We start from the raw sequence: 14,500 nt of genomic DNA, 5'->3' as shown, positions 1-14,500 counted from the left end.
GATATCAAACCCTTATGAAAGAAATTTGGTACAAAAATTTTTCCCCGGACAATTACTTCCCTTCTTATCCTTGATGTGTTTTTAAATTTTATTTTATTAATGTGTTTTTATAATTTTGTTACACCTATACTTAAATTCAAACTCCAATTTGAATTATAATTATTTTTACACAACCTGCCCACCATCCCTATCTTCTCCCCAGTACAACGTAAGCTCCCTGAGGGCAGAAGGTGGATCATTTTCCTTCTTTGTATCCCCAGCCTTGGAATGTGGTGTCTTGAACTTAATAGAAGCTTAAATGTTCGACTGGATTGAATTGGATTGGGATGTAGGCCCAGGGTGTATTACAGCTGGCTCCTACAGAAGCTGATTGTTAAATTTCCAGTGTGAGTCTTTGTATCTTAGAAATTGGCAAATGTTACAAATCAGGGCTTGAATTGTTTTATTTCTTATTTAGACTTTATAATTTTTAAATTTTCATTTATGGAATAAAACAAACATTTCCATAACATAGTACAATAAAAAAGATGATTGCACATGAAACTGCAAATCTACTATGCACAACTTGCTATTCCTTTCAAATATATGACAAAATTATCATGCAAATTTCTTTTTCCTCTTTTTTCTTCCCCCCTTCCCCCCAGCCTAGAGATGATTACCATTAGACACAAATAGAGGTGTGTGTGTGTGTGTGTGTGTGTGTGTGTGTGTAAAATTGTTCTATACATACTTATATTTATCTAGAATCTTTCTTCATATGTCCTTTATAGTTAATTTGAGTATTTATAATAGTCAAAATAACTTTTGCACTCGAAGTCATTCTTTAAAAAAACATTGCTGTTACTGCATGCAATGATCTCTTGGTTCTGTTCATTTTGCTTTTCATAATTTCACACAAGTCTTTCCATGTTTTTCTAAAATCATTGAGCTCTTCATTCCTTATAGCACAGCAGTATTTCATCACAATCACATTCCACAGCTTTTTCAGCAATTCCCCAGTTGATGGGCATCCCTGAAATTTCTAGTTCTTTGCCACCACAAAGAGTGCTACCATAAACATTTTAGAACATATAGGTTCTTTTCCTTTTTCCCTAATCATCTTTGGAAATAGACCTAGAAGTGGTATCACTGCGTCAAAGGGTCAAAGGTAGTTTAATAACAATTTCGGCATAATTCCATATCGCTCTCCAAAATGGTTGGATTAGTTCACAATTCCACCAACAATGAATTAGTGTCCCAATTTTTCCACATCCCCTCCAACATTTGTCACTTTCCCCTTCTATCATTTTAGACAATCTAGTAGGTATAAAATGATATCTCTAGGTTGTTTTAATTTGCATTTCTCTAGTCAATAATGATTTAGAGCATATTTTCATGACTACAAATTATTTTGATTTATTCATTGGAAAACTGCCTGTTCATATCCTTTGAACACTTATCAATTGGGGAAGGACTCATATTCTTATAGATTTGACAAATTTCTTCATATAATTTAGATATGAGCCCTTTATTTGAGAAAATGTCTATAAAAGTCTTTTTCCCGAATTTTCTGCTTTCCTCCTAATCTTGGCTATATTTGTCTTATTTGTACAAAACTTTTTAATTTAATGTAATTGAAATTATCCATTTTGCACCTAATTTTGCTCTCTATCTCTTCTTTATTCATAAATTGTGGACAGGTATCCACAAGTCTGATAGGTAACATGTTCCATGTCTCCCAAGATTCTCATAAAATCTCTCTTTATGTCTATGTCGTATAACCATTTTGACCTTATCTTGGTAAATGATGCAAAATATCATTCTATGCCCAGTTTCTACCATACTGCTTTTCAGTTTCTCCAATAATTTTTACCAAATAATGAACTGTTATCCCAAAATCTTAAGTCTTTACACTTGCCAAATACAAAGTTGTTATGTTTATTTTCTGCTGTAAATTGTATGTCTATTCTATTCCATTAATCTACCTTTCTATTTCTTAGCCACTACCAGATACTTTTGATAATTACTGCCTTATAATACAGTTTAAGATCGGGTACTGCTAAACTTCCTTCATTTATACTCTTTATCCATTATTTCCTTTGATATTCTTAACTTTGTGTTTTTCCAAATTAATTTTTTCAATTCATTAAAGTATTGTGACAATTTAATTGGGATGGTATTGAATATATAAATTAAATCCTAAAAATTAAAGGTGAAATTAATGAAATTGAGAGTTAAAAAGTCATTGAATTAATAAATAGAGCTAGGAGCTGATTTTATGGGAAAAAAAAACAAACAAAATAAACAGTTGGTTAATTTGATTTGAGAAGAAAACCAAATCACTAGTATAAGAAATGAAAAGGGTTAATATACAACTAATGAAGATGAAATTAAAGCAATTAAAAGGTGTTATTTGCCCAATGTATGCCGATAAATTTAACAATATAAGTGAAATGGAAAAATATTTACAAAAACATATATTGCCTAGATTAGTAGAGGAAGAAATAGAATATCTAAATAAACCTCTTTCAGAAAAAGAAATTGAAAAGGCCGTAATAAAGATAAAAGCACCAGGACCAAAGGGATTTACAAGTGAATTCTACCAAACATTTAAAGATCAACTAATTCCAATATTAAATAAATTATTTGGAATGATAGGTAAAGAAGGGAGCCTTCCAAATTCCTTTTATGAAACAAATATGATACAGACACCTAAACCAGGAAGAGTGAAAACAGAAAAAGAATAGACCAATTTCATTAATGAATATGGACACAAAAATCCTAAATGAAATACTAGCTTAAAATTGCAACAATGTATTACAAAGAGTATAGGTTATGATCAACTGGGATTTATATCAGGAAGTGGGGGATGGTTTAACTTAAGGAAAACTTTTTAACATAATTGATTATATCAATAATGAAAGTACAAAAATATGATTATATCAATAGATGCAGAAAAATCTTTTGATAAAGTTCAACACTAATTTTTTATTTAAAAACACTGGAAAGTATTGGTATAAATGGATTTTTCCTTAAATTGATAAAAAGCATTTGTTTAAAACAGGGGTGGAAAATCTGCAGCCTTAAGGCCGCATGTGGCCTTCTAGGTCCTTAAGTGCAGCCTTTTGATTAAATCCAAATTTTACAGAACAAATCTTTTTATTTGTATTAATACATTTTTGTTCATCTTTTATATTTTATTTTACTTTTAAAATGAATGTATTTAAATACCAAAGAATAAAATAAGTTTCAATGAAATAATCCTCCCAGTTTGGCCAGCACAATTAGAACCCTAGTAAGCCATAAGGGCTAAACTGAAGGCTGCTACGCTCATTTAGTTCTAACTTCCCCCACCTGAATGGTGCCGCTACTGCATGATGCTGGTTGGCAAGAGCACCAGTCTGTTCTCAGCTTTTGACAAAGGTGCCACTGTGTTTCTGGTTTGTTTGTTTGTTTTTGAGGGAGGAAGGCAGGGCAATTGGGGTTAAGTGACTTGCCCAAGGTCACACAGCTAATAAGTGTGTCAAGTGTCTGAGGCTGGATTTGAACTCAGGTCCTCCTGACTCCAGGGCCAGTGCTCTACTCACTGCACCACCTAACTGCCCCCTATGTTTCTATCTGAAGTAGAACTTGTGAATAGTTGCACAGTTCAACACTATTTTTTTTAATTCTGTTTACTTAACAGCTCATCAAGAAGACCAAGGGAATGCTGAAGGAAGAAGAGATTTTTTTTTATTTTTTTAATATATTTAGTTTTCAGCATTGATTTTCACAAGAGTTTGAATTACAAATTTTTCCCCCATTTCTACCCTTCCCTCCCCCACTCCAAGATGGCATATATTCTGGTTTCCCTGTTCTCCAGTCAGCCCTCCCTTCTGTCACCCTACTCCCCTCCCATCCCCTTTTCCCTTTCTTTCTTGTAGGGCAAGATAAATTTCTATGCCCCATTGCCTGTGCATCTTATTTTCTAGTTGCATGCAAAAACTTTTTTTGTTTGTTTTTGAACATCTGTTTTTAAAACTTTGAGTTCCAAATTCTCCCCCCTCTTCCCTTCCCACCCACCCTCCCTAAGAAGTCAAGCAATTCAACATAGGCCACATGCGTATCATTATGTATAACCCTTCCACAATGCTCACGTTGTAAAAGACTCACTATATTTTGCTCCTTCCTAACCTATCCCCCTTTATTGAATTTTCTCCCTTGACCCTGTCCCCTTTCAAAAGTGTTTGTTTTTTATCACCTCCACCCTCATCTGCCCTCCCTTCTATCATCCTCCCCCCCTTTTTTTATCTTCTTTCTCCTTTTGTCCTGTAGGGTAAGTTACCCAATTGAGTATGTATGTTATTCCCTCCTCAGGTCAAATCTGATGAGAGCAAGATTCACTTATTCCCCCTCACCTGACTTCTCTTCCCTTCCTACAGAACTGCTTTTTCTTGCCACTTTCATGCGAGATAATTTACCCCATTCTATCTCTCCCTATCTCCCTCTCTCAATATATTCCTCTCTCATCCCTTAATTTTATTTTATTTCTTTTAGATATCTTCCCTTCATCTTCAACTCACCCTGTGCCCTCTCTCTCTCTCTCTCTCTCTCTCTCTCTCTCTCTCTCTGTGTGTATATATATATATATATATATATATATACACACATACTATATATATACATATATATACATATATATACACATCTACATATATATACACTCACACATACATATATACATACATACACACTCACATATACATATATATACATAAACCTATATATATATACATATGAATATTCCCTTCAGCTACCCTAATACTGAGGTCTCATGAATCACATACATCATCTTTCCATGTAGGAATGTAAACAAAACAGTTCAACTTTAGTAAGTCCCTTGCAATTTCTTTTTCTTGTTCTTTTTCTTGATTACTCTTTCATGCTTCTCTTGATTCTTGTGTTTGAAAGTCAAATTTTCTATTCAGCTCTGGTCTTCTCATCGAGAAAGCTTGAAAGTCCTCTATTTTATTGAAAGTCCATATTTTGCCTTGGAGAATGATACTCAGTTTTGCTGGGTAGGTGATTCTTGGTTTTAATCCTAGCTCTATTGACCTCCAGAATATTGTATTCCAAGCCCTTCAATCTCTTAATGTAGAAGCTGCTAGATCTTGTGTCATCCTGATTGTGTTTCCACAATACTCAAATTGTTTCTTTCTGGCTGCTTGCAATATTTTCTCCTTGATCTGGGAGCTCTGGAATTTGGTGACAATATTCCTAGGAGTTTTCTTTTTGGGATCTATTTGAGGAGGTGATCAGTGGATTCTTTCAATTTCTATTTTACCCTCTGGCTCTAGAATATCAGGGCAGTTCTCCTTGATAATTTCTTGAAAGATGATATCTAGGCTCTTTTTTTGATCATGGCTTTCAGGTAGTCCAATAATTTTTAAATTGTCTCTCCTGGATCTATTTTCCAGGTCAGTGGTTTTTCCAATGAGATATTTTACATTGCCTTCCATTTTTCATTCCTTTGGTTCTGTTTTATAATATCTTGATTTCTCATAAAGTCACTAGCTTCCACTTGCTCCAATCTAATTTTTAAGGCAGTATTTTCTTCAGACTATTCTTTGAAGAAGCAATAAGACCTGGAAATAATGCCACTGAAGCAACTTATAAAGTACCTTATATACTTGGGGGAAAAGGGAAGCTATTCAGCGATGCAGAAATTGTGAAAACATTCATTGTTGAAGCTGTAGAATGCTTAGACTCCTAATAACATTTCAAAGTACAAACAATTGCCTTTTTCAAGGAGAACCATAACCGATCATGCAATATTTCAAAAAGAAATGTGTGTGTGTGTGTGTGTGGAGAGAGAGAGAGAGACAGAGAGACAGAAAGAAAGGGTAGGGAGAGGAGAGAGAGAGAGAATTCAATTGCTTTGGATGAATCAATTGATACCACTGACTTGGCGCAAGTTTTATACTTCATTCGGGTCATAACGGAAGATTTTCTTTGCTACAGTTACTGCTTTGGGCACGCTTGTGAACAGAATGCAGGGAATAGATATCTTCAACAACTTTCAACATAAATATCATGAAGTTGGACTGAATTTGGTAAATTTAGTGAGTGTATGTACAGACAGTGTGCCTTCCATGACAGGAGACATGAAGGGTTTATTGCACAGATAAAAAAAAAGTATTAGCCGATCTAGATGCTCTCATTTCTTTTCATTGTATCTTACATCAGCAAAATCTCTATGCTAGAACTATTATTTTAAGCAACACTTTGCAACAAGTTATAAGTATTGTTAACTATGTTCATGCAAATGCAACACAGCATTGTCAGTTTTGCCATATTGCTAAAGTTGAACGATAAGGTATTCAGTGTGGATTTGCCCTATCATTCTGAAGAGCGTTAGCAGGGACAGGTGTCAGCCAAAATTTTCTCTCTGCAAGAACAGACCGTTAAATTTTATGAAGAACAGAATCAGCTATGTGAATTATTGAAAGAAGATTTCTATAGGAATGCCGCATTTCTGTGTGATATCATGTCAAATCAAAACGAATTGAATATTTCTTTGCAAGATAAAACTAAGTCTATATATATGTGGCCAAAAATCCAAGCATTTCAAAAAAAAAAGCTATCTTTTTTCAAAATACTTTCTCTCCAAAAGGAAATGTTGGATGAACATTTTCCTCAGTTAGTAAAAGTTATTGACGAACAGAAGATATATGCAAATCATTTGAAGAACACCAGCTGTTATAGACCTATTAATTGGAGAATACAATGAAAGGCTCACTGACTTGGAGAATCATGACATCACACTCAAATTAGCCTTCCAACCTCACCTAGTTGATATCACCAAGGAACCTAAAGAACTACAGATGGAATTGATTGAGCTCTCAGTAGATGGCATTTTAAAGTCATTGTTTGATGGTGAGGAAGTTCCAGTTGAAATATGGAAAAATGGGGGGGAAGGGGCAGGGGAGAGGTGAAGGCAGCAGGTTGAGCCAGCCCTGATGCTGTGTTAACTGAGATCAGCCAATACCTCTATAGGCCTCAGTTGCCTTCCCTGATGAGAAGGGGCACCCAATGGTGTCTGCAGCTCCTTCACCATCCGCCTCGATGGTCCCCCTTCTTTCCCCCCCCCACCCCCGCTTCACATGGAGGGAGCCAGGCCTGGAGTGGGTCTGGAGCTGGAGCTGGTGCATAGTCTGGCTGGTCGGGACCCCGGCTTCACCCCAGTGGGGAGAACCAAGCGGCAGGAGGACGTGAATGGTGGGGGCTGGACCCTGGGCCCTCCCCACCAATCTTTCTGCTAAACATATACCAGTGGAGGTCGAAGACAGAAGAAAGGCTGCATATATGCAAAAAAAGAGTTAATAACGGCACTTTTAGTGATAGCAAAGAAATGGAAACAAAGTTGGTACCCATCAGATGGGGACTGGCTGAAAAACTCTGGTCTATTAATATAATGGAATGTTACTGTGAAATGAGAAATGACTATAATCATAGAAAGATCTGTATGAACTCCTGCAGAAGGAAAAGTACCAAGAGAACAACGTACAGACCGAACCCAACGATAATACAAGAGAACAGATGGAACCGAATAGTGTAAATAGAGCACTAAAAGACAGCTGAATTCTGAGTAGTTGTTTAAACAAATCTTGGTCTCAGAAAACATACTGAAGCATCCAAGAGGGAGCTGCCCAAGGATTTAGAGATTTGCACATTACTAGACATCATCACTGTGATGTCCTATGTTTCTTAACTTCCTGTGTTTGTTCCAAGAAGGTTTAATTCTCAGGTTGAAGGAAGCAGAGCTGAGTGTTATATAAAAACAAAAAGGATAAATAAAGCATTTTTTAAAAATTCTTAGATAGTCTATGTTTGCCTGTATATTTGCCATATTTTTCCCAATTTATTTTTATTTCTATTTTTACTGTTTTTTTGTGTAGAGGTTTTTCATTTTAAGCAAACTAGTATATCTACCTATAATTATTTTTATTTGTTTTATAACTAAATGTGGATATCCCCTGTACATTTTAGAGAAATTTATTATTCTGTCATTCTTTATATATTATTATAGTTTTTTAATCTATACTTCATCCTGAATTTATATGATATATATTGGAAAGTTTGGATCTAAATTTAAAAAAAAAAATACTTCATTCCTTTTTTTATTTTCCATCGGTGTTTTAGTACTCTTTTAAGTGTATTTAGTTTCATGTCATGTTTCTCTTTATTTGTTTTTTGTTTTGCCCAGTACCAGTTACTTTTGATTAAAATTTCTTTGTAATTAAAAAAAACAAATATGGGGAAATGCAGTAGAATACACAGGCCTTCAGTAACGTGCCCGAAAAAAAATGCTTTCTTGCTTTTCAACTACTTAGTGCTATGAATCTACATTCTCCTACCTAACCCAAGTCAAGATGACTGACACAAATGACTGATATCTATCTAGAGAATCAACTGAAACTGCAGACCTCCATGCTGCAACCAAATATTCAAATACTTTCCAACAAAAAGCAGACACAGTAAAGTCACTAAAAGGTTAGTTAACCCTAAAATTAACAAATAGTTTTCATTTTTTGAAATTATTAAGTATGTAGTCATTAGATTTCTACAAAATAATGTACATTTTTAAGTATATCTAATTGAAGTTTCTTGAATGTGGTCTTATTTGATTACAGCTAAATATTAATGCAGTCTTCCAACATGAAAAAGTTCTCTACCACGGTCTAAAACCACCAGCAAGCATTATTTGTAATAGGGACAAACTAGAAGCCTTCCCAGTAATATCAGGTGTGGAACAAGGATGCCCATTGTCACCAATATTATTCAATATAGTATTGGAAATCCTAGCAATAGCAATAAGAGAAGAAAAAGAAATAGAAGGAATCAGAACAGGGAATGAGGTAACAAAACTATCTCTTTTTGTAGAAGATATGATGATTTACTTGGAAAATCACAAAGGCGCAACTAAAAAGTTAGTTGAAACAATCAATAATTTTAGCAAAGTAGCAGGATATAAAGTAAATCCACATAAATCATCAGCATTCCTATATATCACAAACAAAACTCTGCAAGAAGAAATAGTAAAAAAAAAAAAAAAGTACCCCATTTAAAATAACTCTAGATAATATAAAATACCTGGGAGTGTACCTGCCAAAAACAAACCCAGAAATTATCTAAACAAAAGTATAAAAAGATTTTTATACGAATAAAATCAGATTTAGATAATCAGAGAAATATTAATTGTTCATGCATAGGCAGGGTTAATATAATAAAAAAGACAATTTCACCCAAACTAATTTGTATATTCATATTTAGACTTAAGGAAGTGATGGAAAATATGTGAAAAAAAAAAATCACAGATCAAACTTAAAAGCGTGTTGGACTTCTATTTCCCCTACCCCGGAGAGTCAGTCATTAAACATTTACCCTCGGGGTAACTCCTCCTTAGAGCAATGCTCTATATTCCAAGTCCCATCCCACTGAAGGTTCCCTATCCTACCTCCAGTTCAGCCCAAAGCGCTATGGGACAGGCACCATGTTTTGGGAGCACAAAAATGAAATGAGCTAATGAAACATCCAGGTGAGAGGAACCAGCAGAGAGCTGGCTATCAGGGACTGGAGCTCAGGAGAGACAATTGGGCTGGAAAGATAGATCCAAGAATCATCTGCACAAAGAAGACTGGTCCACCATACCGCCAATCCACAAGATCTTCACTCCTGACCCTGGTTATGGTTGTGGTGTATTTGTCCTTCATTCTTGAATGAAAAGGGCATTGGCTGACCCTGGGTCACACAGCACCAGGGCCAGGGTCAACCCACCGCCTCCACCCCTCGGCGGCCCTCCATTTTTCCACATTTCAATTGGAACTTTCTTACCTTCAAACAATGACTTTAAATGATGACATGACTTGCAGTTGACTTTGATTTGAGTGAGGGAGGGCTGTGCAAGGTCACTAGCCTCACTTTCTCCTCCAGAGCCATCTGGGTCCAGTGGCCTGATATTCATCAAAACTCAAAAAAAAGAAAATCAAACTGCGAGGGGAAGACCCTCAGGGTTCCTGCCCAAAAGAGAAACCGTCACTATTTAGAATTTATCTTCACTCAGTGCTAGAAGGGTGGGGACCCATCTATTGTCCAATCTATGAGCTCCAGAGTGAGCTGGGTTTAAGCTTGGTTTTTGAGGAAAAAAAATCTAGCCAGTAAACCCAAATTTAAGGAGGCAGCCCTCAGCCATGGTAATGTACCTTCCTTTGGGCAAAGCACCCTCAGGAGATGAAAGGGGGAGAGGGAGAGAGAGGGACAGGGATGGGGAGAGGGACAGGGAGGATACTCACAGGTTGTATTTGTCTTTTGTTCTTGAAGAGGACCATGACATCAGGGAAATGATGCCATGACTTGCAGTTGACTTTGATTTGAATGTTATGACCCTGGACAATTATTGTCTATGGTTTTGCATGGATATAGGATCTCCCCAGTGGGAATGACTGGGAGCCCCATCCTCTAGCCCAGTGGTTCCCAAACCTATTTGGCCTACCACCCCCTTTTCAAAAAAAAAATTATTCAGCACTCCCATGGAAATCTACTTTCTTTAACCCTTTAACAGTTTTTTTAAAAATTGGCATCATTTCAAAAAATATGAATTTTTAAATAATACATCTTAAATTTAATAACTTATTGTAAATTTGTGGGTTTTTTTTTACTGTATTCAAATTTTGATGAGGCAATATTGTGGTATGTAACCACATAGTTTTGTATTGTAAACAAGTCACTACACACACATATTCCTGCTGATGCACGCTGGACTTCCTGACAACGTGAGACTCACACTTGCTTGCTAAGACCTGTGGGCTGACTTGACCACCGATGAGATGCATTTTGTGTGTTTATTTGGAAAATAATGTAATCACTACAAAGTTAACTGTGTTACACAACAGATGAAACACGTATGAATATTTTTTTTAAATTTTCTTCTCTTCTTTCCTTATGCTTCCAGCACCCCCTTTATTTTTATTCAATGCCCCCCAATTGTACCTGAGGCTACTACCACCCCCCTGGATCATTTCAGCACCTCTCAGGGGGTGGTATAGCCCACTTTGGGAACCTATGCATCTAGCACCCTTTTAATATTGGTAGGTACCAGTTCAGCCCTTGGACTGGCTTCTTGTTATTCCTCTCTGTCAGTAAATTCCCAGCCCCCTCATCAGACCTGTTGTTAATGACTTTTAATGCCATTTCTTATAAATAAGTCATTGCTGGTAATATAATGGCACTTGCTTACTCTCACTATCTAATTCAATTAAACGAGCATTTATTAAGCACCTAGTGTGTGGAAGGCACGGTCTTAGTGAAAATATAAAGACAAAAAAATAAATAAATAAAGCAGTCCCTGACCTCATGGAGTTTACATTCTAAAGGGGGAGAAGAGCAGACCCACGAAGCCCAATTGAGCAACCCACCCAGCATCTAGAGCAGGGCAGCAAGAAGAGAGAAAGGACCTCAGGGCTTTGGTGGCCCAGAGGGGCAAGTTGTCTTAGCCACATATATAAAAAGGTTTGCAAAGCTCTGCACCCTGCCTCCTTACATATATCATATATACATTTCTACCAGTATATTTTAAATTTGTGCCAAGTATTTCCACTAACACTGTATTTGTAAGAGAGTGTGTCCTAAGATTATGGGGAATGTTTTATACCTACTGTTATTACACCATCATAATAAATGTTTTGGCTATAAGCTTATTAGTGTTTCTTGGCTGACTAGAAAATGTAAGCTGGGGGAGTGGGGAAGAGGGAGAGGGTAGAATCCAGATTCACTGGTCTACTTGCTGCCCTTCAAACTCAACACTCCACCCGCCTCCTCCGTTCGTTTTTACTGGCCAACCCCCACGACTGGAATTGTCTTCTTTCTGATTTCTCTGGGTTCCTTCAAATTTCAGCTAAAATCCCACTGTCTACAAGAAGCAAAGTAAGGAATATCATTGTTCAATCATGTCTAACTCTTCATGACTCCATTTGGGGTTTTCTTGGCAAAGATACTGGAGCAGTTTGTCATTTCCTTCTCCAGCTCATACAAATGAGGAAATTGAGGCAAACAGGGTTAAGTGACTTGCCCAAGGTCACACAACTAGTAAGTATCTGAGGCCAGATTTGAACTCAGGAAGATGTGTCTTCCTGACTCCAGGCTCAGTGCTCTATCCACCATGGTGTCACCTAGCTGGCCCAAAGTAAGGCAACAAGCATTTATTAAGAACTTTGTGGCAGACATTGTATTAAATGCTGGGAGTATAAACCCGAACAAACAAAAAGTCCCTGCCCTCAGGCTGCTTCCTAGAGCCTTCCCTATGAGATAACCTCCAATTTACCCCATCTTTATCTTGTATGCACAGTTATTTGCATGTTGTCTCTGGAATCAGAATATGAGCTCCTTAAGAGCAAAGGTAGCTTCTTATATTTCTGTGTCCCCAGTGCTTAGCATAATGTTTAACATATAATTAGTACTTAATAAATGTTTGTTGACTGACTGTCAATCAGTCAATAAGAATTCATTAAGTGCCTACAATTTATTAAGCCATTGAAAGTGGGATAATTGTTGATGGGGCAGAGCCAAGATGGCCATGTGAAAACAGCGTTTTACCGGAGCTCTCTCACAAGTTCTGTCAGATTCCTATAAAAAAGTGAATCAGCATATTTGAGAGAGTTAGAAACCTCGAGCAGTCTGAGTAAGGCAAATTTCCAAGCCAGGAGAGTCCAAAAGGCCAACAGGATGAATCTATAGGCTGGGAGAGCACTTGACATGCGGAGTTGCTCCAGACAGTACCAAAGCAGAAGTGGCTGCGGAAACCAACGTCTGAGACAGGCTGGGAGAAAGCTGGGCACTGAAACCGGTGGAGATCCCCAGGCCTCCCAACACAGGATAGCAGTCTGTGGAAGCAACGAGAGGCAGCATCATAACGCCACTGGCCATAAGACATCAACTCCTAAGGTTTGCAGCCCAAAGGTATAAAATGCATCTTCTTGAACTTCCGGGAGACATAATGGCCAGGTAAATGGCTCTAATCCCTCCCCCCCCCCACCCCAATCCAGAGAATTCCTCAGGAAAAAATGCTGGAATAGAGGAGACAGAAGTGGGACTTCAGTGGCCAAGCAGTGGGAGTTCTTGAGTCCCAGAGGGGCAGAGGCAGCAGGGGTCAACACCAAGAGCCCAGATGTACCCTTGCTCCCCCAGGGGAAGTGCCACACACCAGCTCAAACAACAAATAGCTGAGACCATTGCTGAAGAGCAACAGAGCTGGAGAGCAACCCCAGGGGAAGAGGAGACTTCAGGCAGCCAGACCCCTCCCCCACACCTCAGGAAACTGAAGGCTATAATTCACAAAGCCAGTAACTAGACTCACAAACCCCAAAATAAGAAACCTGGGACAGAGAGCCCCGAGCCCCAAAAGCAGAAATTCATTGTAAAGCCAGGAAAAGGCTAACTAACATGAAGAAGAGCACAAAAAAACCGAGGACCACTGATTCTTTTTATGGAGACAGGCATGATCAAAATACCAATTTGGAAGAGGATAGCAATAACACTATACCCACATCTGATACCTCAAAAGGGAACGTGAACTGGTCTCAATCCCAAAAAGCATTACTGGAAGAGCTAAAGGAGGATTTTAAAAACCAAATTAGGGAGGTAAAAGAAAAAATAGAAAAAAATAGAAAAAAAACACTGACAAAATCAAGTCCTTAAAAAATAAGATTGGCAAAATAGCTATGGAGATTCAGAATCTAAATAGAGAAAAATGACACCCTGAGGGGTAGAATCAACCAATTGGAAAAGGAGACTCAAAAGAAAAATGAAGACAGCAACTCATTAAAAATTAGAATTGAGCAAGTGGAAGCTAATGACTCTTTGAGGCATCAAGAAATAGTCAAACAAAATGTAAAGAATGAAAAAATAGAAAAAAAATGTGAAATATCTGATTGGAAAAACAACTGACCTGGAAAACAGATCCAGGAGAGACAATTTAAGAATTATTGGTCTACCAGAAATCCAAGATGGAAAAAGAGCTTTGACAATATTTTTGAAGAAATTATCAAAGATAACTGCCCAGAGGTCGTAGAACCAGAGGGTAAGATAGTCATTGAAAGAATCCACCTGTCACCCCCTGAAAGAGATACCAAATTGAAAACACCAAGAAATATTATAGCCAAATTTCAGAATTACAAAGTCAAGGAGAAAACACTACAAGCAGCCAAAAAGAAACAACTCAAATATCATGGAACTACAGTCAGGATCACGCAGGATCTCTCGGCTTCTACATTAAATGACAGGAGAAATTGGAATATGATATTCTGAAGGACAAAAGAGCTGGGACTACAACCAAGGATCAACCACCCAGCAAAATTAAGCATAATTTTTTCAAGCAAGGAGATGGACATTCAACGAAATAAGAGAATCCCAGACCTTCCTGATGAAAAGGCCAGAACTCAAAGGAAAATTTATCTTCAAATACAAAACTCAAGAGAGACATAAAAAA

This window comes from Trichosurus vulpecula, chromosome 2 (genome assembly GCF_011100635.1).
Source record: "Trichosurus vulpecula isolate mTriVul1 chromosome 2, mTriVul1.pri, whole genome shotgun sequence".
NCBI lineage: Eukaryota > Metazoa > Chordata > Mammalia > Diprotodontia > Phalangeridae > Trichosurus > Trichosurus vulpecula.
Note: the sequence above shows the minus strand (reverse complement) of the source record.